General features: G+C 41.3%; 1 protein-coding gene across 5 annotated transcripts in view; it reads left to right on the plus strand.

Annotated features, from left to right (window-relative positions):
• Nucleotides 1-23649, plus strand: part of PPP2R2B (protein phosphatase 2 regulatory subunit Bbeta) — a 478426-nt gene that overhangs the window by 373129 nt on the left and 81648 nt on the right. Inside the window, exon 1 of one of the 5 annotated variants that reach the window (XM_013965670.2) lies at nt 13504-13579. The exons of the other annotated variants lie outside the window; for them this stretch is intronic. The gene's annotated coding sequence lies outside the window, so the exon portion shown is untranslated. Of the gene's footprint in view, nt 1-13503; nt 13580-23649 lie in introns of those variants that run through there. 5 annotated transcript variants of the gene reach the window in all.

Consider the following 23649-nt stretch of genomic DNA (forward strand, 5'->3'; position numbering starts at 1 on the left):
TTGGGCAAACTCCGGGAGATGCTGAGGGATGGGGAGGACTGGCATGCTGCAGTCCACGGGGTCACAAACAGTGGAACACAACTGGGCTACTGGATAACAACATAGCCGATTACCTACATTGTGGTGGTAGTTTCAGGTGAACAGCAAAGTGACTCAGCCATATGTTTACATGTATCCATTCTCCCCCCAAACCCCACTCCCATCCAGTCTGGCACATAACAGTGAGTGTAAATGACCTTTCCAAAATGCCTAACTATCCCTTGCCCCTGGCAAATGTAAGTTCATCTTCTAAGTCTGTGAGTCTCTCTCTGTTCTGTAACAAGTTCATTAACTGAGCACTTTCTAGTGCCTAACATAGTTCTAGGCACTCTGCATGCTTGCTCACTTAATCCTCCCCTTAGTCCTATCAGCTGAAAACTATTACGGCCATTTCACAGGTGAGGAAACTGTACTCTGTATAGAGGAAGTGACTTGTGCAAGGTTGTTCGCTAGCAAGTGGCAGAACCAGAGTTCATCCCTGACTATCTGACTGCAGACCCTCCACTCTGAACCACCATGTTATCTGGCCTCCCAGTAGCAATGATTCTTAATGGTCGCAGTCACTGTGGACTTTAGCCTATCATCAGGACTTCTTGATAGAGAAATGACTCTTCAGCCAATCTAAAAACCATCACTGTTCACAAATGTCTCCTTCTGTATAATCTATCATCTATCTAATATGCATTTGTTTTAAAAAGGCTCCTTATACGTAGTCATGTGTTGTCCCTGCCCTCCCACAGGTCTTATAATCCAGTGAGGAATTAGCTGGCTATAAGCTTCTGTTTGAAAATAGTAACAGCATCAATCTTGTGTCCTCATGCCTAACGTCACAGTCTGTCCTGTGGTGTATTTAAACACTGCCTGAACCTCTTCTCACCATTTTCTCTTCTGCCCTGTGATCCCACTTCCTCTGATTATTTTCAGGAGTTGAGAATTATGCAACTTTGACTAAAATAAGGACATTGTTTAATGCCAAAACATCCAGACACGAGGTGAAAACTTCGTCCAGTTATCCTGCTCTGTCCATTCCAAGCATGCAGATGTTTAGAAACATCTGAAAGCTCAATTAAAAAAAAAATTCTTTGTTTTTCAAATGCAAAGAGCATCTGAGAAAAGCATCCTGAGGGGGGATAATATAAATATCTATCAGTACAGACGAGAGTAGGAGTTGTCAGCTTAGATACTGAGGCAGAAGTGACAGAATGAAGCCACACTCAGTTACCATGATTCGTTTCCGTAGTAAAGTCATTTCTGTATGGGAACTTGCAGATGGCTGATGAGATGGGCCTTTCCCTACTTGATCGTGAAATCAGTTAAGAACGTGGGCGCCACCTCAGACTCTTGCTTATTCATTTTTTCACTAATTCCACAGGTATTTATTGAGTGTCATAGACCCTGGCATTACGGCAATGAACATGAATGGCAAGTCCCTACCCGTGACCTCATGCCCCCTCAGTCTCCTTTGGTAGAAAGGGCACGGACCGGATGCCCTTAATATGAAACTGACCCTGGGTGGGCGGCTGCAGAGGTGAGGTGGCAGGTGCATGGGAGAGCAGAGGATGGCAGAATTGATCCATTCATGAGCACAGAGAATAATTTCCTAAGCAACTAACAACAGAGCCAAAGCAGGAGGTAGGTAAGGAGAGAAGTGGGAGACGCCTTCCAGGCAGAGGCTGGAATGCCATGGGCAAAGGCTTTGAGGTGGGAAGTTGCACCAGAGAACGGGGGATGGGATGAAGGCCAGAGTGGCTGGAAGGCTGAACACAGGAGATATGTGGTCCCTGCCAGATGCAGGTGACCAGGCAGCCAGATTGTGGCCTGACCATCATAGGCTTTGCTATATGCTCTTTCTCCCCAAAGCAATGCAGACCCTTTATTCTTGGCTCCAGTCATTTTTTGAAATACCTCTTCTGTGCTCAAATGCCTAAATATTCAGCACCCAAGTCAGGATGTACACCAAAGTACAAAAGTTGCCAGTACAGCCTAGAAGGTTCCTGGCGGACGTGATGAGTGTAAATTCCTGGAGCCAGTGGCGTTCTGTCCGTGTCGTCCTGTTGCCCCCTAGCCCTTGGCTGTCACTGTTCTGAGCTGTGTCAGAGCATGACCTCCATGGAGCTCCTCCAGTGTCAGAGCGTCCTCTCTCTAAGATGAGCCCTCCCCTGAATGACTGAATTGTTTGGCGGGTCACAGAAGCTGACAGCTCCCTGTTACACAAAGGAAGAGATAAGCTTCCGATTAGTCCTGGGGCTGGAGGAAGCCAAGATCGAGTGCACCTGTCAGAACTACTTACAACATATAAATCATTACCTCAATTTTCCATGCAAGAATTGGTCCAGAGAGAAAGAAGGCAGGGACTGAGGTTGGGAAGCAGTGCAGAACCACATCAAAGAGCTCTCGCTTGGCTCCAAAGCAGGATTCGCTCTGCTGTCCATGCGGAGAGAACGGGGCCCCAGGCCCAGAGGGACCACAGAGATAAATGCCCACTGGCTCCAAGAAGGGACAGGTTGTTTCTCTGCCTTTTCTGCATGGCACTAATCTAGCTTTTCTATCACTAATCTAGCAATGCAGCCACCAAAGCTCCCACGGGCTCCAAAGGGGAGTGTGTTCTGTACTGCACTTGCTCTCTGCATGATCCTAGATTTTCCTTTTGTGTGATCGCCGTAGTCATCATTGCTACTGTTGCCATTTTTCTTTCTCTCATTCGCTACACAGAAATCTCTGAGAGCAAAGGGCCAACAGCGGCTAACCTGCTTTTCCATCATCCAGGATATTGGGGTATTTCTAGGGACAAAAAAACCATAAAACTGAGAAAACATTGAATGAAGGAGAGGAAATCAGATGTTCAGTAAAGATTTTCATGTTGAAACTGACGGGTCAGTGCCCAAATCTTCACTGCTTTTCACATCCATAAAATACTGAGTAGCTAGCAAAGCATGACGGAGAAGGCAATGGCACCCCACTCCAGTACTCTTGCCTGGAAAATCCCATAGATAGAGGAGTCTGGTAGGCTGCAGTCCATGGGGTCACTGGGAGTCGGACACGACTGAGCGACTTCACTTTCCCTTTTCACTTTCATGCATTGGAGAAGGAAATGGCAACCCACTCCAGTGTTCTTGCCTGGAGAATCCCAGGGACAGGGGAGCCTGGTGAGCTGCCGTCTATGGGGTCGCACAGAGTCGGACACGACTGAAGCGACTTTGCAGCAGCAGCAGCAAAGCATGAGAGCCTGCAAGATTCCAGTTGGAGAAACCCCAGCAGGCAGTAAATTCAGGCTACTAACTCAAGATTGCTGGGAGAAATATCAGTAACCTCAGATAAGCAGATGATACCACCCTTATGGCAGAAAGTGAAGAGGAACTAAAATGCCTCTTGATAAAAATGAAAGTGGAGAGTGAAAAAATTGGCTTAAAGCTCAACATTCAGAAAACGAAGATCATGGCATCTGGTCCCATCACTTCATGGGAAATAGATGGGGAAACAGTGGAAACAGTGTCAGACTTTATTTTGGGGGGCTCCAAAATCACTGCAGATGGTGACTACAGCCATGAAATTAAAAGACGCTTACTCCTTGGAAGAAAAGTTATGACTAAGCTAGATAGCATATTCAAAAGCGGAGACATTACTTTGCTGACTAAGGTCCATCTAGTCAAGGCTATGGTTTTTCCAGTGGTCATGTGTGGATGTGAGAATTGGACTGTGAAAAGGCTGAGCACCGAAGAATTGATGCTTTTGAACTGTGGTGTTGGAGAAGACTCTTGAGAGTCCCTTGGGCTGTAAGGAGATCCAACCAGTCCATTCTGAAGGAGATCAGCCCTGGGATTTCTTTGGAAGGAATGATGCTGAAGCTGAAGCTTCAGTACTTTGGCCACCTCATGAGAAGAGTTGACTCATTGGCAAAGACTCTGATGCTGGGAGGGATTGGGGGCAGGAGGAGAAGGGGACGACAGAAGGTGTGATGGCTGGATGGCATCACTGACTTGATGGACGTGAGTCTGAGTGAACTCCGGGAGTTGGTGATGGACAGGGAGGCCTGGCGTGCTGCGATTCATGGGGTCGCAAAGAGTCGGACACGACTGAGTGACTGAACTGAACTTAGCCATAGACCTCAAGAAACACTCTTGTGTTTCATCTAGTCTACTCTCGTCAGAGTGAACAGAACTTTGGGGAACCACTTCATTCATTCTTCAGGATAGACAGAGTTAAGTCTGATTCCCAGAGCTTTGGAAAGGGACTTCCGTCAGTGGCACTTGCATACAAAGGGGATCAGATGTTTGTCCAGCCTAGATATTCCTGCTGCCAATGATGGAGGAGTCTGCCTTCTTTTCCACCCTTCCTATAGTTTAAAGAGAAACATATCTTCAGAACTACAACAGCCTGAAATGGGTTTGCAACCAGTTAAAATTCCCTAGGACCTGGGAGAGAAATGCAGTATATTTTATGTTAACAAACCCAAAATATGAGTCAAGACATGGGGGCTGAAGAAACAAGTCACATGGGTACTTTAAAATAAAACAAAATCATTACCTGTTTGCTCAGAAGGTGTGAGCAAAATGTCCTCATTGCTGGGAGAAATGTAAGGCCAACTTATTTCTGTTTATCCTCTGGTAGGAGAGGGAAACCCACAGTGGGAACCATTCTGGGAGAGTCTTATGTAGGGATTAACAGACTTCAGAAGAACAGCTCTAGATTCAAATCCCACCTCTGTGTTTTTGTGACTTTGGGCTTTGTAGTTAGGCTCACAAAATATCAATTTTATCATCATTCAAGTACTTGCATCATAAGACATGTTATCAGAAACAAAAAAAATACTACCATAGTATCCAGCTTTTCATACCGACCATTCCATAATAGGTAACTAGCTCCAAGATTGGGATCAGGAAGTCTCAGAACAGAGAGACAACTGGTAGACCCCAGCTGCTGCTTATGGACAGAAGTTCTGAGATAGGTGAGAGGGAAGAGACTTCTAGCTTGATCCTACAGCCAGAGTCAGTTTGACTAAGACATAGCAACCCTAATGTTTAAAACTCTTTAGTGAATGACACATCCCTGGCCAAAAGGAAATTCCCACTAAAGATTCTTAATGAAACTCTGTAAGCAAAGATTAGGAGATAATGGAAAATAAATCATCAATTTGAATCTCTCTGGATAAATTGAAGTTAAGTGTGTTCCCACCCTGCCATACTTATTTTCTAAGGATCAGTGAGCTTTCAGGTTGTCAGCAGGCTAAAGAGTGTTACATGCCTTAGTAGTAACTCTTTGTAAGCGAAGAAGCTGCCGCCATGTCTCAGGCGTGTGGCCTCAGGGATAGTGGCATCATGAGCTGATGGAAAAGTTGTTAAGAGTTGACGCAGGACTCTGGTTGTGAATCTGCCTTTAGATTCTCTGCCTCAGCCTCCAACCATCAGTCAATCAAAAATGAAGAATTTTCTGCCTAAGGTCAAAGGATCCATTATCAGATGTTAGACCTTCTGTCTTTATTTTCTGTTAAGCAATAAAGAGAAACATTCCAAGTACATCACTTTTCCTTAAATAAAAACAACCCGAAAAAAATTCTCTTGATATTTTCTCCTTTGTCTTGATCACTTGAAAAAGAAAAAAGAAAAATTATATTTTCCTCTTCCAGCACAAGCTCATTACCAACCTGTTTAACATTTGCACATTCAAATACAACATTGAACACCAAAATTGACTTTCCAGAAATTTCTCCCTTAATTGGTCTGTTCTTTTATAGAAAGCGTTCTGCCAGCATCTGTGGTGAGATAAATTCTGGAAAAAACAATGTGCCAGGCAAAATTATCAGGTAGAATTAGATTGCTCTCTATTTCTGTTTGATAATAGCACTGTGCCTTTGCATAATTTTTTCTGATTATCAAAAGGGAAAAAGCCATAACTCAGGCAGATGAGCTTTATTGGCATCAGTCCTTTCTGGGGAAGGAAAAAAAAAATGTATGAGGAGAAGCATTTGCAAGTGTCGTGTATGTTGAGAGATTGAAATTCCAAATAGTCTGTAAACTTAGCTTGCCTAAATCTGCAACCTTAAAAAATGAAAATGCCTCCCTATATTTGGTGTTATTGCTCAAGAGCTGGGTTTGTCTCACTTTCTATAATTCAAGACAAAAGAAATTGCATGCCTAGAAATATATCTGGAGTAAAATGTCGTTTTAAATGAAAGAGTTCTCATAGAGGAAATGAACAGTTGGGGAAAATCTTGAGTCAGACTCCTACAAAGACGTGGAAATTAACAAGTTAAATGAACTCCACAAACCGAACAGCTGCATACACTGCTTACACAGGAAGGGAGCTTTGTCCTCCACCTTTATTTGTTTACATGCTGAACCATAGTATATTCTATTTTCCCTAGCTGTCCTTTATCCTCTCAGAGTCTACCAGTGTTTTCCACTGTCAAGAGAGATGATGTAACTTTCATCTGTAATGTTTGGATGGAATCTGCTTACTTTCTGCGTCTTTCAAGGCATCCCCCACTCCAGCGGTGTCCTGGTTGAGAAGCTGTTCCCTTGCGTTCGATTTTAGGCTCTTCTCCTCTTTCTGGGAGAGTCTACAGAAATCCATTGAGCCCATTCCCTGAGCAAATCCAGGTCTTCTCTGACTCTATCTTTATTAGATTTAGAAATATTCAGTCCTAAGTTTCCTGTACTCCAAACAGCTTCAGATATCTGTCAGTATCAAGGGCCACTGGTATCATTTGATCCTTGTTCAGCGTCAAACCCAGTGCTTCAAAACAAACAAACAAACAAAAATCAATGCTTTGCCTTTTGAGGACTTGAAGACAAGAATCATACTCCGTAATCTTCTTCCCCTGGGAAATTTACATCTCTTGCCTCTTTGGACGTCTCCCATTGTGAAAACTGCAGCAAATAATTTTCCTCCTTTATGTCTTTCTTTCTGGCACATTCTTACTTGTCAATCAATAAATTACCCCCTGCCAAGCTCCAGCAGCCTGGCTTCCTTCTTTACCACTTACATTCTTCTTTTGTGTTTGGAAAAGAGCTCATTATTTTTCTCTTGACCTCCAGTGAGATCTTGTCTTTATTCTCTCTCTTTGTTTTGCTTATCATTTAACTTAATTCTCAGTCCAGCAGTGCCCATCTGCACCTGCCTCAGTTCTCTTCATTTTCCCCTTTAATAACCAGAAGTTAACGAGACTACTATCAGAGTCACGTGCTCCTTTTCTGATCACCCCAGGATAAGGAAATGGGATTTAAATAGCAGTAGCAGGTCATGCTATAAAGGAAAGGCCACAGTAAGGATCTCAGCTCATCAGAGAGGTAGTTTCCTGCTCTCTGGGATGGATGGGGCTTCTGGTCAGAGCTGTGCCTCCATTTTCCCATCTGAGAAATGGAGTTAACCATCGCTTACCATCCCTGCCTCGTATGGTGGCTGTGAGGATTAGAGAAGGTGGATCAGGCCATGTGCTTGATGCGGCAGCATATGGCAAGCACTCTAGAAGCATCACATGCTGTTATGGTTATAGGAAGCCAGCGTAAGAGACACAGTCCCACACTTTTTTAGGTTTGGAAGCTGCAGCCATACATAGGTAAGAGAGATGGAGTCAGTGACCAATCAAGGGTCCCAGCTGTCTACAGTGGGTTCCCCTTATTTGCAGGGGATACATTCCAAGAACTCCTGGTGGATGGCTGAATCTACAGAGAGTACAGAGCCCTAAATATACCTTGTGTTTTCCTATACTGTGTCTTTTACTATGCATAGTTAGTTCAGCTCAGTCGCTCAGTCGTGTCCGACTCTTTGCGACCCCGTGAATCGCAGCACGCCAGGCCTCCCTGTCCATCACGATCTCCCGGAGTTCACTCAGACTCACGTCCATCGAGTCAGTGATGCCATCCAGCCATCTCATCCTCTGTCGTCTCCTTCTCCTCCTGCCCCCGATCCCTCCCAGCATCAGAGTCTTGTCCAATGAGTCAACTCTTCGCATGAGGTGGCCAAAGTACTGGAGCTTCATCTTCAGCATCAGTCCTTCCAAAGAAATCCCAGGGCTGATCTTCAGAATGGACTGGTTGGATCTCCTTGCAGTCCAAGGGACTCTCAAGAGTCTTCTCCAACACCACAGTTCAAAAGCATCAATTCTTCGGTGCTCAGCCTTCTTCACAGTCCAACTCTCACATCCATATGTGACCACAGGAAAAACCATAGCCTTGACTAGACAGACCTTAGTAGGCAAAGTAATGTCTCTGCTTTTGAATATGCTATCTAGGTTGCTCATAACTTTCCTTCCAAGGAGTAAGCATCTTTTAATTTCATGGCTGTAGTCACTATCTGCAGTGATTTTGGAGCCCAAAAAAATAAAGTCTGACACTGTTTCCACTGTTTCCCCATCTATTTCCCATGAAGTGATGGGACCAGATGCCATGATCTTCATTTTCTGAATGTTGAGCTTTACTTTTTCACTCTCCTTTTTCACTTTCATCAAGTGCATACATACCTACAGTAAAGTTTAACTTATAAATTAGGCACAGTAAGAGGATATCTGAACTGCTGGCATTACTACTCTTGTGTGTTGGGGCTATTACTAAGAAAAGTAAGGCTTGCTTGAATATAAGCACTGCAATACCCTGACAGTCAATGTGATAACCAGGAGGACTGCTAAGTGATTCACAAGCAGGGTGTGGACAAGGGGGTGATCCATGTCCGCTAGATTTCATCATGCTACTCAGAACAATGGGCAATTTAAAACTTATAAATTGTTTATTTCTGGAATTTTCCATTTAATATTTTTGGATTGCAGTTGACTGTAAGTCATGGAAACCACGGAAAGCAAAACCATGGATAAGGGGGGTACTACTCTATTTGTTTATGCAAATAACTGTGTGAAAAGGCATGTGAAATAGCATTGAACAATCCAAGAACAGAGACTATCTTATCTGTTATCCTATTCCCAAGACCCAGAACTGTGTTTTACACAAAGTAGTGAAAGTATTATTCATGTCCTACTCTTTGTGACCCCATGGACTGCATGCTTCTCTGTCCATGGAATTCTCCAGGCAAGAATACTGGAGTGGATAGCCTTTCCCTTCTCCAGGGGATCTTACCAACCTAGGAACTGGGTCTCCAGCATTGCAGGTGGATTCTTTACTGTTTGAGCCATCGGGGAAGCCCAGATGTTTGGTATCCTATTCCCAAGACTCAGAATTGTGCTTTACACAAAGTAGGTTGCCTATAAGTACTTGAAGTCAGCATATATTAATCACCTAACATGTCCCAGGTACTATGATGGTCCCCTTCAAAGATTACAGTGTTCCCTAAAGTCTGGGCTATTTACTCTTGGTACAAGACCCAGCTTTAAGTAATATTAAATCACATAACTGAAGTTTTTCTCTTTTCATTTCTTTTTAAAATTGCTCTGATTACATGAAGCCCAAAGTCTTACTTTGAGTTAATATTGTTTTAACCTGTCTAGTAACACTTACTTTTTTAAAGATTTTTTTAATATGGAACATTTTTATAGTCTTTATTAAATTCATTACAATATGGCTTCTGTTTCATGTTTTGGTTTTTTGGCAATGAGGCATGTGGGATCTTAGCTCCCAGAGCAGGATCAAACCCGCACCCCCTGCATTGGAAGACAAAAAGTCTCAACCATTGGACCACCAGGGAAGTCCCTAGTAATACTTATAAATCTAAATTTTTTAAAACCAATAGTTGGCCTTGAGCTCTAGGTCTTTCGAGGTGACCATATCTGGCTAGAATTTAAGAACATCTTTTTTCTCTTGTATTTATTTTTATAACATTCTTTTGGGCTTTTTTGGCAGTTCTTGGAAAACTAGTTTTTTGTGTGTTGCTGTGATGTGAAGTTCCCTATCAAAATTAATAGAGTTTGCTAAAAAGCAGATTCATTTAAAGAAAATATTAAGTTATTTACTTTTATTATTTATAGTCTGGGTAAATAGGTAACGTAAAAAAAAAATTTGAAGAGGATGCTAAAGAAGAACTGAGGTTTGACAAGCCCTGGTCTGCAAGTATTTGGGAACTGTTTAAAAATCAAGATATTCAAACCCAACTGAGTTCAAATCTCAAAGTGTAGATCTGGGAAATCTGTATTTTCTTTTTCTCTTTAATAGCTCTCAGGTGGTTCTGATAAAAAGCAGTTTAGGAATCTCTGAATGAGAAAGTATCCAATTTTCTTTATTTAAAAAAGCTTTTTAAATCAGTCAACAAACGTTTGACTGCTGTGTATCAGGAAGTGTCTGCTGTGTGTCTGCTGTGTATCATGACCTTTGCATTGGGTGCTGTCAGTAAAGTGGGAAACAACAGGGAAGAAGGAGGCCTTGCCACTGTGAAGCTTACGTTCTAGTGAAACTCATAAATAGCGCTCCCTGAGTTTCTGCCTGCTTAAGAATGGTGCTTCTGTGCTAAATCACAACCCAAAAGGATATAAACTCTTTATAACTTTGTGGACACTCTTTGGTTCTGTTTGTGACGTGGAGTTTACTGCGGCGAGAAGTCTGAAACCAGCCTTATTTTTACCTCTTGTAAATATGACTCGTTTTTAAAGCTCTGCATAACCCATACATCTTCTTTATACCTGAAGTGAGATAACTTCATCAGAATATGCTTGATATTAGCTTTCTATCATTTTCTGTTGGTATACTGTACCCTTTCAATCTTTTCTGTCTTGGATTTAAGTTTTTGTCTCAGGCATTTTTTTAAAACATGTTTCAAGTATTCTTTCCTACTCACTACTTTTGATCTCTTCAATAATATATACATTGGATTCTCTTTCTTTTCTGTATGTATCATCTGCTTTTACGACTGATTTTTACCTCAGCGCTTTTTCACTTTGTTTTGTGTCATTTCCTCATGCTTATAAACCATGTTGATAACTATGTTTATCAGATTTTTCTGTTTTATTGTCCTTCAAAGCAGCTGCTGCTGCTGCTAAGTCACTTCAGTCGTGTCCGACTCTGTGTGACCCCGTAGACGGCAGCTGACATCTCTGTAATTGTTTTATTCTCTCTGTCATTTCCCTCCCAAGTTTGGCTAGATTGTTTCTTACCTGTATTCAGCACACCATGTAAAAAAGCGTTTCAGTTTTTTCTCCTACCTTCACTCACTCTCTTCCCCCTCACAGTTCGCAGTCTGAAAATCACATTGCACTTAGTATACTTTTCAATTGTAGATTAGATCATTCGTTACTGTTAAGAGCCTAAGATATTTTCCCTTATCACCTAGGATGCACACCAAAGTCCTCGTTACTCACGAGACCCTGTAATTGATCCCTGCCTACAAATTATTTGAGTTTCTTGCATTATTTGACCCTTTGTCTGTCTTCTTAGTTTGTGATATGCTTTTGGAAAAAGATGATTCCACAGGCATAGATGATTCCATAGGTGTAGGCTACCAGTAGTGCCTTGCATCTAGTAAGTGCTCAACATATATTGCTTCAAAATAGTCACATTAATTCTTTCAAGCATCAAAATATCTTACTATAAGGTTAGACGTTGACAAAGGGAAATAAAAGATCCCCAGGATAATCCAAGGAAGAGTCTGAAAACTATCAATATTTTTAGATTCCCTGATGGGGTAGAAAAAGTATGGGCTATGAATTCAGATTGTGTTTCAATCCTGCCTCTGCTGATCCTGAGTGACCTTGTGACTTGCTATGTCATTTAACTTCACTGAGCCTCAGTTCTTTAACTGTTTGTAAAATATTGAGCAGATGATGAGGAATTTTTTGTGAAGTTTACTGGAGATAATGGTACACAGGAAATAGTAGAGATTTGAAAAAGGATCAATCAGTAAAGGGGACAGTTTTGCACAGGCTAGATTCCAAAGTCATCCCATAAAAATATCTTTTAAAAATCCCTTAAATTACCCATATGGTATAGTATATATAGTTTTTATAAACTCTGTAAAAACTAATATGTATGCATATATATGCATAATATAAAGAATAATGCACAATCTAAAGTGAAAAGTGAAAGTGTTAGTCACTCAGTCATGTCCAACTCTTAGTGATCCCATGGACTATAGCCTACCAGGCCCCTCTGTCCATGGAATTTCCCAGGCAGGAACACTAGAGTGGGTAGCCATTCCCTTCTCTAGGGGAATCTTCCTGACCCAGGGATCAAACCCGGATCTCCCGCATTGCAGACAGATTCTTTACCATCTGAGCCACCAGGGAAGTACAGGCTAAAGCTATAACTAAAATGCAGAAGGCCATTTATGAAAATAGACTTCTTTAGACTTTAATAACTCATTCCACACATCAAGGCGCTGGAAGATGAGCTCCACAAAGACAATCTGTGCAGACCTACTGCCCACATCTCATACCCTCTCGGGTGCCATCGAACGGAATGCAGTTGCATAGTCAAGATTATTTAAATGTGTTTCTGTCTCTCTTTCTTCTGACTTATGCTAAGCATATATGTTTGCATCTACCTATTAATGCATATATGGTACCATTCAGGATACAATTATTTCTAGATGAAGGGCAAAATGAGTTCTTAGCAGAATGTGAGATAGGTGGAAGTCAGGGAGAGTAATTTGATGTTCAATCACAGTGACTTTTCAATGAAATGCATATTTGTCCTCTTTTCCCTCTGTATGATTAGCTTCCCCTTCCTTTTCACTGCGAGCCTCAGAGCTTTATGGCTTTTAAAGAGGTCCTCTGCTTTGCCTATTTGAGAAAATAATTCATATTTCTCCTTCAGGAAGGGAAAAAAAATTAATGGAGCTTATAATCCTATGAGTCAGCCTCACATGCTGTAAGCTCCACCCCGTCACCCTTCCTCCTCCACCCCGTCATTCTATCGGCTCACATTTCACAAAACCAGGGGGCAAAGGAGAGGTCAAGAATGAGTACGGAAATGGAGGACACCCTTGAAAACTTGAGGGGAGCAGAAAGGATGTAGAGTTCTAAAAGGACAAAGCACCGTGCTAGCGCACGTGGAGAGAAAATTCAAGCATTCGTGTACAGGATATGGAAAGACAAAGTGAATGTGTGAAAAAGATCCCTGGGTCTTAGTGAATAATAACAGAAAAGCGTCAGTTAAAACTAGACCAGGCATACGTCATCCTAGATAGTACATTGTTCCAGAAGAAGTAATTACCAAATCTTATTCAGTTCAGGATATACTCTTATTCTAATACAGTTTAATGATCTAATCTAAAAAGCTAATCATGTGATTGCTGTGTAAGATTGACAGACACATGGGGGGAAATTATGAGAGAGAGTTGAAGCAGTGTATTTATTGCTTGAAGCAGATTGAAAGGTAATCGTAGCAGCTTTCCAAGCAAAATAAAAGTTCTATCCAGGGAATAGTGACCAGTTGTGTTTTATTCTCTTTGAACAAGAGATTGCTAGAAGTCAGTCTGGATTATTAGCACTAGGAACTCAAGTTAGGAAATGATTCCAAGAAGCCTGTTAAAACTGTGCCAATTGGAAGAAGGAAGCTAGAATTTTGAACTCTTAAAAATATCAGAATTATTCTCCACTGGATTGTGTGCATACATAGCAGGGGGAGTGAGGAGAGTTCTGGAGCCATCTGGATCGAGGAAGACTTAGGTAAGGGGGAGTAGGTGGAAGTGGGGTGAATAAGGGGAGCAGAGCATTGCAGGAAAAAGGTATGGAGGTGATTCTGAATGCAGGATGTTCAAAGGCAGGGGTGAAACCTCTTGGAAGGTTCTGACTATATGTTTCATTCTTCCTACTGCATTTTCTGCCCTGTTGGTTCCCTGCTCTCTTTTTTTCAGGAGTCATTGGCAACACTTATTTCCTCTTTTTTAATCGGAATATAGTTTCTTTACAATGTTATGTTAGCTTCTGCTTTGCAATGAGGTGAATCAGCCATATGCGTACTTACATTCCCTCCATCATCAGACCCCTCTAGGTCATCACAGAGCGGGGAACTGAGCTTCAGTGCTTCCAGCAGCTACCCACTAGCTAGCTATTTTACGCATGGTAGTGCACTATGGTAGCACTGTATGTTTACAGTGTGGCGTAAGTCAGGGCTAGAGTGAAAGTGTGGTGGAGTCAGGGCTAGAGTGATTCACTGAAGGCCATGTTCAGACTGGCAAACAGACAGAGTTAGCTTTTATTGGCAAAGAGAGAGAGGCAGGGCTGACACAGAGAGAAGCAGTTTAAGAAACCAGGACACCCCTACGAGAGAGAGACACAGAGACAAAAAGACAAGGTCAAGTTCCCCAGACCCCTAACAGCAGGCTAAGCCCCTGTTCCGTTTCACACACTCCGTTTTCAGTCCTGATCAACTGCAAGATTTTTCTCTCCCACAATACTCCTTTTTTGTGTTTTAGGTTTTTGTTTTTTTTTTTAAGTAAATTTGAGGTTTCTGTTTCTTGGCATCCAAACAGTCCAGACTAGAATAGAACTCCTCGCAACCCCCTCCGTGCTTTCTTCTCTCTTTCCTCATTCCCATCTCTGGAGGCTCGCCATCCTTTTTCCTTTATAGTCCTGTGTGCAGCTGCTTTTCTCAGATACTCTTTTCTCATCCTTGTCCCATCTCCTCTGTTCTTGGCCCATTCCTACTCTGTCTCCTTGGAGCTAGCAAACCTCCTTCTGAGTTCTCTCCACCCATTTCCTGTAACAATTTTATTTGCCAGAATCATTACCTTTCAAATTCAGCCCCACCTCTCTGAAACGGAGGATTTAAGGCACCTCCCACCCTCCCACCAGACTTCAGGACACTGGCATTGTCCTCTCCATATACCTAGTGTGTTCACCCGTCTTCTAACCCATCATCTTCACGGTGCAGAAAAATCCCATTTTCCAGAATCCGCAATTCATTAGACTCCTCCCACCATCTCCCACATTCACATAGGTACTCTTTCATATCCCTGTACTTCCCTTTTAAGAAAAAGAGATAAATCCTAGGGATAGAATTGAGGTAATCATGTTCAAAATAGTAGAGAACATTTGGCTTGACATTAGCTTATTTGAAAGACCTAGGAATTTTAGTTGACACTGCGATATGGCCTGTTACTGAGATAAATCAATGTTAAGTTGTTGAGGTAGAAAGCACATGTCTTGTCTAGAAGAATGTAGGTCCCTCTGTGTTCTGAACTCTGGTAGACTGTGTTAAACATGGCAAAGCATCAGTAGGGATGACCCAGGCATGACCACTGGTGGGGTAATAAAGATTGGAGGCTAAGTCTTGGTGTGATTGAATGGACAGTGGGGTGGACTGAGAACTGTGCTCAAGTATCTGGAGAGCTTTTGCATAGAGGAAGAGGTATACTGGCTGTCTGTCAACCCAAGGAACTAACAGGTGGACAGTTAAGGAAAGTGGATCTAAATTCAAAGCCATGCTCATTGGGAGCTGCTTACACTTTTTCAGGAGGAGCCCAGTGCAGGCTGAAGAATCCTGAGAATCCTCCCTAGCTGGACATTGGAGGCAAAGATCTCTCTTCTCTTCCTTTTATATTACAAAACTAATGTAGGATTATAGCATCAAATCAAACAATCCTGTACCATGGGCCCACATGTTAAGGTAACTCACATTACTAGTTTGGCGTGTATCCAGCCACACCATTTTCTGTATGTCCGCACAAACATATATTATCAACCTTAATAGATGGGTATGATTTTGTTTATTTTTACAAATTCGAGATGATACTTACACACTCTGCTCAGTAATATAAACATCCCTCCTGGTCATTCATCTTCTGTGAAGTAGCTGTCAATATTCTAAAGTGTGGGTATACTATAACTTATTAAACCAGTCCCCTATTCACTGACAGTCACCTGTTTCCAGATTTTGTTACAATGTAATTACAACTAACAGTGCTGCAGTGAATGGTCTCAAGCATTTGTCATCATAAACCAATGTCCAGTTTTTATAGGATAGTTTCCATTAAAGCAGGTTTTGCTAAGTTGAAAGATACGCGCATTATTGTATTTTAATAGCTGCTTTTTCCTGTTGCATTCATACTCCCACCAGCAAATGCCCATTTCCTCTTACTATCTCCAGACAGATGTTATCAGTCATTTTGCACATCCCAGTAGAGACTCTACTGAGAAGGGAGTGTAGGATAGTGGCTAAGGATAAGGATGCTCTTGGTCAGAATACCCAAGTACCCATCTGAGCTCCAACAAGCCCTAGTGTGTGACTTTAAGGTAAGACACATTATTCCTTTGTGTCTTAGTTACCATTACTTGCAGAAAGAGGTATAATATGAATTCCTACCTCATAACATTATCTTGAATATTAAATGAATTAATGGTTAGAAAAAATTTAGAAGAGTAGCTGGCATAGAATAACATTTTATAAGATTAAACGATTAATAAGATTGATCTTTCTGTAAGATTAAAGATTTAAAAATCTTAACTTGCATCTTCTTGACTACTAATAAGGTTGGACATATTTTATATATTTCTTGGTCATTTGCTTCTAGCTTTTTCTAAATTTTCTGTCCATATCCTTTGCCCATAATTTTTTACTGAGTTATCTTTTTATCAATTGAGGGAACATTTTCTATATATTATGAATAGTAACTCTTTTCTATCCATTTTCCCTTCCCTAAACTATTTTTAACCATTTATTAAAATCAGGATATTTTAAGTTAATATTAAAAACCTCATATGGAACTATAAAAATAGTTCTAAACTCATATAATCTCATACTCCAAGCATTGTTAAGAGTTCTTTGTATGGACTCTTCCATTTACCCCTCCAATTCACTGGCTCTTAGCTTTGGCTCTACATATTGATCCCTTCTTGTTGTTTAGTAGCTCAGTCATGTCCAACTCTTTGCAACCTCATGGACTGCAGCACGCCAGGGTTCCCTGTCCTTCACCATCTCCTGGAGCTTGCTCAAACTTATGTCCATTGAGTCAGTGATACCATCCAGCCGTCTCATCCTCTGTCGTCCCCTTCACCTCCCGCCTTCAATCTTTCCCAGCATCAGGGTCTTTTCCAATGGGTCAGTTCTTTGCGTCAGGTGGCCAAAGTATTGGAGCTTCAGCCTCAGCATCAGTCCCTCCAATGAATATTCAGGATTGATTTCCTTTAGGATTGACTGGTTTGATCTCCTTGCAGTCCAAGGGACTCTCAAGAGTCTTCTCTAACACCAGAGTTCAGAAGCATCAATTTTCGGCACTCAGCTTCCTTTAATGGTCCAAAACTCACATCCAAACACGACTATTGGAAAAAACCATAGCTTTGACTATATGGACCTTTGTTAGCAAAGTAATGTCTCTGCTTTTTACTATGCTGGCTAGGTTGGTCACAGCTTTTCTTCTAAGGAGCAAATGTCTTTTAATTTCATGTCTGCAGTCACCATCTGATTTTGGAGCCCAAGAAAATAGTCTGTCACTGTTTCCTTTGTTTCTCCATCTGTTTGTCTTGACCTGATGAGACCAGAATTGATGCTTTTGAACTGTGGTATTACAGAAGACTCTTGAGAGTCCCTTGGACTGCAAGGAGATCAAACCAGTCAATCCTAAAGGAAATAAATCCTGAATATTCATGGGAGGGACTGATGCTGAGATGGAAGCTCTAATACTCTGGCCACCTGATGTGAAGAACTGACTCATTGGAAAATACCCTGATCCTGGGAAAAGCGGAAGGCAGGAGAAGGGGATGACAGAGGATGAGATGGCCGGATGGCATCACTGACTTGACGGACATGAGTTTGAGCAAGCTCCAGGAGTTGGTGATGGACAGGGAAGCCTGGCATGCTGCTGTCTGTGAGGTAGTAAAGAGCTGGACACAACTGAGCAACTGATGGGACCAGAGACCATGATCATCGTTTTTTAAATGTTGAGTTTTAAGCCAACTTTTTCACTCTCCTCTTTCACCTTCAAGAGGCTCTTTAGTTCATCTTTGCTTTCTGCCATAAGGGTGGTATCATCTGCATATCTGAGGTTATTGATATTTCTCCCAGCAATCTTGATTCCAGCCTGTACTTCATCCAGCCCAGAATTTGCCATGATGTACTCTACATATAAGTTAAGTAAGCAGAGTGACAATATACAACCTTGACATACTCCCTTCCCAATTTTGAACCAGTCCATTGTTGTGTGTCCAGTTCAAACTGTTGCTTCTTGTTTCTCAGGAGGCATGTTAGGTGGTCTGGTATTCCCATCTCTTTAATGAATTTTCCACATGTTGTTGTGGTCCACACAGTCAAAGGCTTTAGAGTAGTCAATGAAGCAGAAGTAGATGTTTTTCTGGAATTCTCTTGCTTTTTCTATGATTCAGCGGATGTTGGCAATTTGATCTCTGGTTCCTCTGCCTTTCCTAAATCTAGCTTGAACATCTGGAAGTTCTCAGTTCATGTACTGTTGAAGACTAGCTTGAAGAATTTTGAGCATTATTTTGCTAGAATGTGAAATGAGTGCTATTGTGTGGTAATTTGAACATTCTTTGGCATTGCCCTTCTTTAGGATTAGAATGAAAACTGACATTTTCCAATCCTGTGGCCACGGCTGAGTTTTCTAAATTTGCTGGCATATTGAGTGCAGCATTTTCACAGCATCATCTTTTAGGATTTGAAATAGCTCAACTGGAATTCCATCACCTCCACTATCTTTGTTTGTAGTGATGCTTATTAAGGCGCACTTGACTTCACACTCCAAGACCTCTGGCTCGAGGTGAGTGATCGATCACAGGGGCTTTCAAAACGCTAGTACTTGGATTCCACCCTCCAGGCATTCTGACTTAACAACACTCTCCCCACCACCACCACCCAGTGGAGGGCCCCAGGCATCAGTTTTTAATTAGAAGTCTCATTTGATTCTAATGTACACCCGGGGATGGGAACCAGACAATGCAATCCTGAAAAGTCACTTTGTTTCTGATTCAGAATATCACTGGTAACCACTACTGCCATCTGTTGGTGGGAGGCAGAACTGACACAGCTTTGTTGCATCGTCTAACAGCTTTGTTTATACTTATGAAAGGCTGTGTTTCAGAGCTCTTAGAGATTCCTCTTTGTATACACACACACCTTTTCCGTGTAATGACTTCTCAGGTAACTTCCAGCTCTAAGATTCTTAAAGTTTATATCAAATTTATACTTACCGTCTTCGATCTGTGGAAGCCACGGTAATAAATGACAGAATATAGTGTGACCCTCCTGAGGTCTTGTTTATCCTTGATTATCAAAGATTCAGTGATACTTATCCCAGTTGTTAACAGGAGAAAGTATATGGGAGGAGTTCAGAAATAGTTCCATCAACAGCAGTTAAAAAAAACAAGACAAAAACAATTGTTGTGATTAATCCTAACCAAACTAACTAAAAATTAAACCACTGCCTCTTCCCATCCCATCCCCTTCCCCACCTATAAATGTTAACTGAAATTTTCCTCTACTGTGATATTTTAAGATGTCTCCTTTTTTCCTGTGGAATTGCACAATGTGAAACATCAAGGGAAATAACAGGAAAGGCAATGTACAGGGAAGCACACTTTGAGAAATAGCAATGTTGGCAGAAAATGGAAGTGTCTGGGAGAAAAAAAAAGATAAAACTGGCAGAATTACAGGCTGCTGCATGGGCTGGTAATTAGATACTGAGTTTATCTTCCGAGCGAAAGATATTTTCCCTCTCTTTTTTTGTAGAGAGGCCAAAAGAAGTCAAAGACACTGAGAGCATGAAATTGTTAGTCTGCTATAAAAATCATCTTTGATGCATTGAGTTTAAAAAATATGTATTAATTCCCCAGGCATGTTTTATGGGTTGTGTGTTATTCTTGTAGTTGGCAATAAGGCATAAGCCTTTGAGAGATAGATCCTTCATATGTGTGTGTGTGTGTGTGTGTGTGCATATATATATATATATGGACTTTTTAAACCAGAACATATTTATGAACTGAAACTTTTTTCTGCTGATTGTGGAAGTTAATATTGAGTTTCTTTTATCCACCCTTGATTTAGAGTCTTTCCAGAAATATTTTCTTATAAACTGATTTCTCAGTCTCAGAACTGTTAACCTTTTGATCCGGGTAATTCTTTGCTGCTAAAGGCTGACCTGTACATTGCAGGGCTTTTAGCATCATCCCTGGCCTCTACCCAATAGCATACACCCCATTCTGACAATCAAAACTATCTCCAGACAATGTCAGATGGCAATTTGGCCTCCAGTGAAGAACCATTTATATAGAGAATGCTTATGGCTCCGTTTTTGGGGGGTGAGCTGTCACTTCAAAAAACAATTTACCTGATTCCCCAATCTAAATTAGAGCCCCTATTTCTTTTAATGAAAGAATATTTTTGCCTCTCTTGAAGCAATACACATCTTTCTATAGCATCCTAGGCAGTTTGTAACAATGTGTCTACCTTGAGACAGTAACTTCTTTCTTCCCTATTAGACTTTGAGTGCCACAACCAACCTGCTTTTGTTCACCCGATACACGTACCACACAAAGCAGTGATTGGCACTTATTAATAAATGTTTGTCAAATGAAAGAATATAGTTCTCAGATATTTAAGACCCTGAAGCACAAAGCCTGATTTGCTCCAAAGGGGTTTTTCCTCTCAGGCTTATTTCAATCCATATGACAAAGCCAGTAAAAGAAGAACTCAGGGACATATTGAGGCTGTTGAAGGGTGTGATCTGGGAAATCTAAAAATTATATTATTTGGATAGGATTCCATGGGGGTTTGGCGGGGTGGTGTTGAGTGGCAGTTTCATTCTGGAAACAACAGCTCTAATATGTCGTTATAAACCAGAGCCAACCTCTCACTCCTGCTTTCTGAACTCCATCCACCACTGATCCATGGAGGAAGCAAGTTTTTTTTATTATTTTTTTTAACCAGGGTGAGGCTTAATGCTCCATTAATTCTCTGAGAGAAAGTGTCGCAGGACCCAGAGAGATGTTCCTAGGGAGGGTGGACCTTGCTCCATACAGACTGCACAAGAGGCCTTTAAATGCTTCTTTTCATGTTCTTTAAAAAATGGAATTAAGATGCATATTTTTTAAGATGAAAAATGACTGGCATTCTTCCCACTGAAAATGGGAAGTAATTTAATTTGTGAGTGGTTTATTTTATTTGACAGTCTTTGTACGTACTCGATTTGGTTTGTTACACCAAATTACCCTTTGATAATGGGTACACAGAATGCCAGACTCTGCCCCCCAGGTTGATTTGATAATTGGATGAACAACCATATTGTTCAAGGTTTTCATGACAATGTGGACAGAAGCTATTAGGAAAACTCCTAACCAGAAAAGCCTTCCGCTTTTTTTTTCCACCAACAAAGTTAATTGCTACCCAGTGACCAGTTATCCCACTGGCCACTTCTCCTGAGCAATGCTGAGTTCTGTAATCATGACTGAATTCCCTGGGTGGATAAAAGGGATGTCTACACTCTGAAGCCAATAGAAGTCAGAAAATCTTCCCTAGGCAATCTCTCAGGATGGACTATTTTTTTTTCTACAACTGGAAGTTCATGGGAAGGATTCTAGTAATAATGATCACAGGGGCTGTAGCCAGACTGCCAGCAAGGGTAATGCCATCTCCTGGTATTTGTATGACCTTGAGCAAGTTTCACCACTTCCTTTGCTTCAAGATCCATACCTGTAAAGTGGGAAGAATATTAGTACTCACCTCTGAAGATCACAGTAAGGATTCAATAACATAGTGAGCATAAAGTGTTTAGCACAGTTTGGCAAAAAGTAAGCTCTCCAGAAATGTCTCTTTGGTGTATGTATCAGGCCCTGGGCTAAGTTTTCTTGGCAAAGCTATAGAGGAATGCTATCTGTAACATTATGGAAGAGAGTCTTGACATGGAAAAAGGTGAAGTAAGAAGCCCAGGGCCACGTGGCTGGTAAATAGCCCAACCAGGATTCAAGGCCAGGTCTACCTGACTCTGAAAACTCTCTAACACCACATAACTTCAAATTTTGTGCTTGTGTACCACCTAGAAGAATTTTGAATAACCACATACCTTCCTGAGCATCTTTCAGTAGGCAGCTAAGCGCTTCCATCATAACATTAAATACGTAACAGAGGATGTGGCTTCAGAAGTATTTTGAACATAGGCAGTTTAAAATAAAACTGTTATATCACCTTTTTAATGTGTGAAATTTAAACACCATTGTAACTGGATACCCATCAATATCCATTAAAAGAATAAGGAATAAAGTTCTTTAAAAGTCATAACTTTACATTGTTCCTTTTTCTTCTTTAATTTTGTGTTTTCACTGCAACTTCCTCCAAATAAATGTTGAAAACTCTTTTTGATCATTTCTGTAACAATAATAGGTTTTCCCCTCCCCACGAATGTATAACTATAAAGCTTTAAAATTCTCTTCTGGATTTAATTATCTCTAAAATTATTAATGGGACACAATTGACCAAAACAGCATAAAACACAATTCTGATTTTATTAGAATTTCAAGTTATAATTTTTAAGATTTTAATTTTATTAGAATTATTTTTTTAGAAATCTTGTTAGAAATTCATGTGATAATGAGCTGGGTGATGGGGTCATTTATGGGGCTTTGATTAAAGATGTCATCTGTCCTTCCCTGAAGTGTTTTATACCATGGATAACACACCCCAGTAAGATTCAGGATAGGGAAGGTTTATCTTTCTTTTCCAAAGATGAGAATGAGAACCTTGACGGTGGGTATATCCTGACATAATTTGATTTTAGGAAGGAAAGTATATTGTTTGTTGTCATTCAGTTGCTAAGTTGTACCTGATTCTTTGTGACCCCATGGCCTGTAGCCCACCAGGTTCCTGTCCATGGGGATTTCCAGGCAAGAACACTGGAGTGGGTTGCCATTTCCTTCTCCGGGGGATCTTCCTGGCCCAGGGATTGAACCCAGGTCTCCTGCATTGGTAGGCGGATTCTTCACCACTAAGTCATGGTTTCCTTTAAAACTATTTCACAAAGTTCTTAGGAAGTCATCACATTCTCCCGTTTGAAGACAGCTCCCCTGCACTGCTTAGCTGGGTCGCTTTGAAACAGGGATATTTATAGCAGGACCCAATGGCTCTCCCATCTTCAAGATGACTCACTCCCTCTTCCTTGACTATGAAGTCTGAGTGCTTTTTAACTGTTGGCTTTATCCCAAACTTACAGTAATTGTCTTTGGAGAATCACAGAAGATATTTCTTAAAGGAAGTCCAGGAAAGGCATGATGGCGAACATGAAGTGAGGCTGAAATCTGGAGCTTTCTACCCTTTCCTCCAGCTTTACCATTTAGTGCTTCTAGATGGAATGGTGTAGTCAGCCCAGACCTCACGAGTCCTTAAACCTGTGGTCAAAGAGCACCAGGGTCAGAGTTCCCTGCACCAAGGAAAAGGTGGACAGCTCCCATCTCTTGCTCGTCTAGATCAAACAAACATGGTTTTAGCTTCCCGAAAGAGCTGATTATGAACAAGAAGGTGTGGGTAGGGGGTTGCGTATTCTCTGCCCCCACTAAGCTTCATAAGAATACTCTGTGTTGACTGTCCAACATATAGTAAATGGTTAATAAATGTTTGGGGAAGGTTTTATCTGGGGCCAGCATGTGGTCATGACATTGCTATGTGAACTTCCTAATTGATGACACAGAACCCCCCTAACCCCCTCGCCTGAATATATGCTATCATTCTCAGTATAGAGTAATCTCAGTTACTGGGGAGGGTGGGAAGCATCTGTTGAATATTGACAAAGAAATACAAG

The sequence above is a fragment of the Capra hircus genome, chromosome 7 (assembly GCF_001704415.2).
Source record: "Capra hircus breed San Clemente chromosome 7, ASM170441v1, whole genome shotgun sequence".
NCBI lineage: Eukaryota > Metazoa > Chordata > Mammalia > Artiodactyla > Bovidae > Capra > Capra hircus.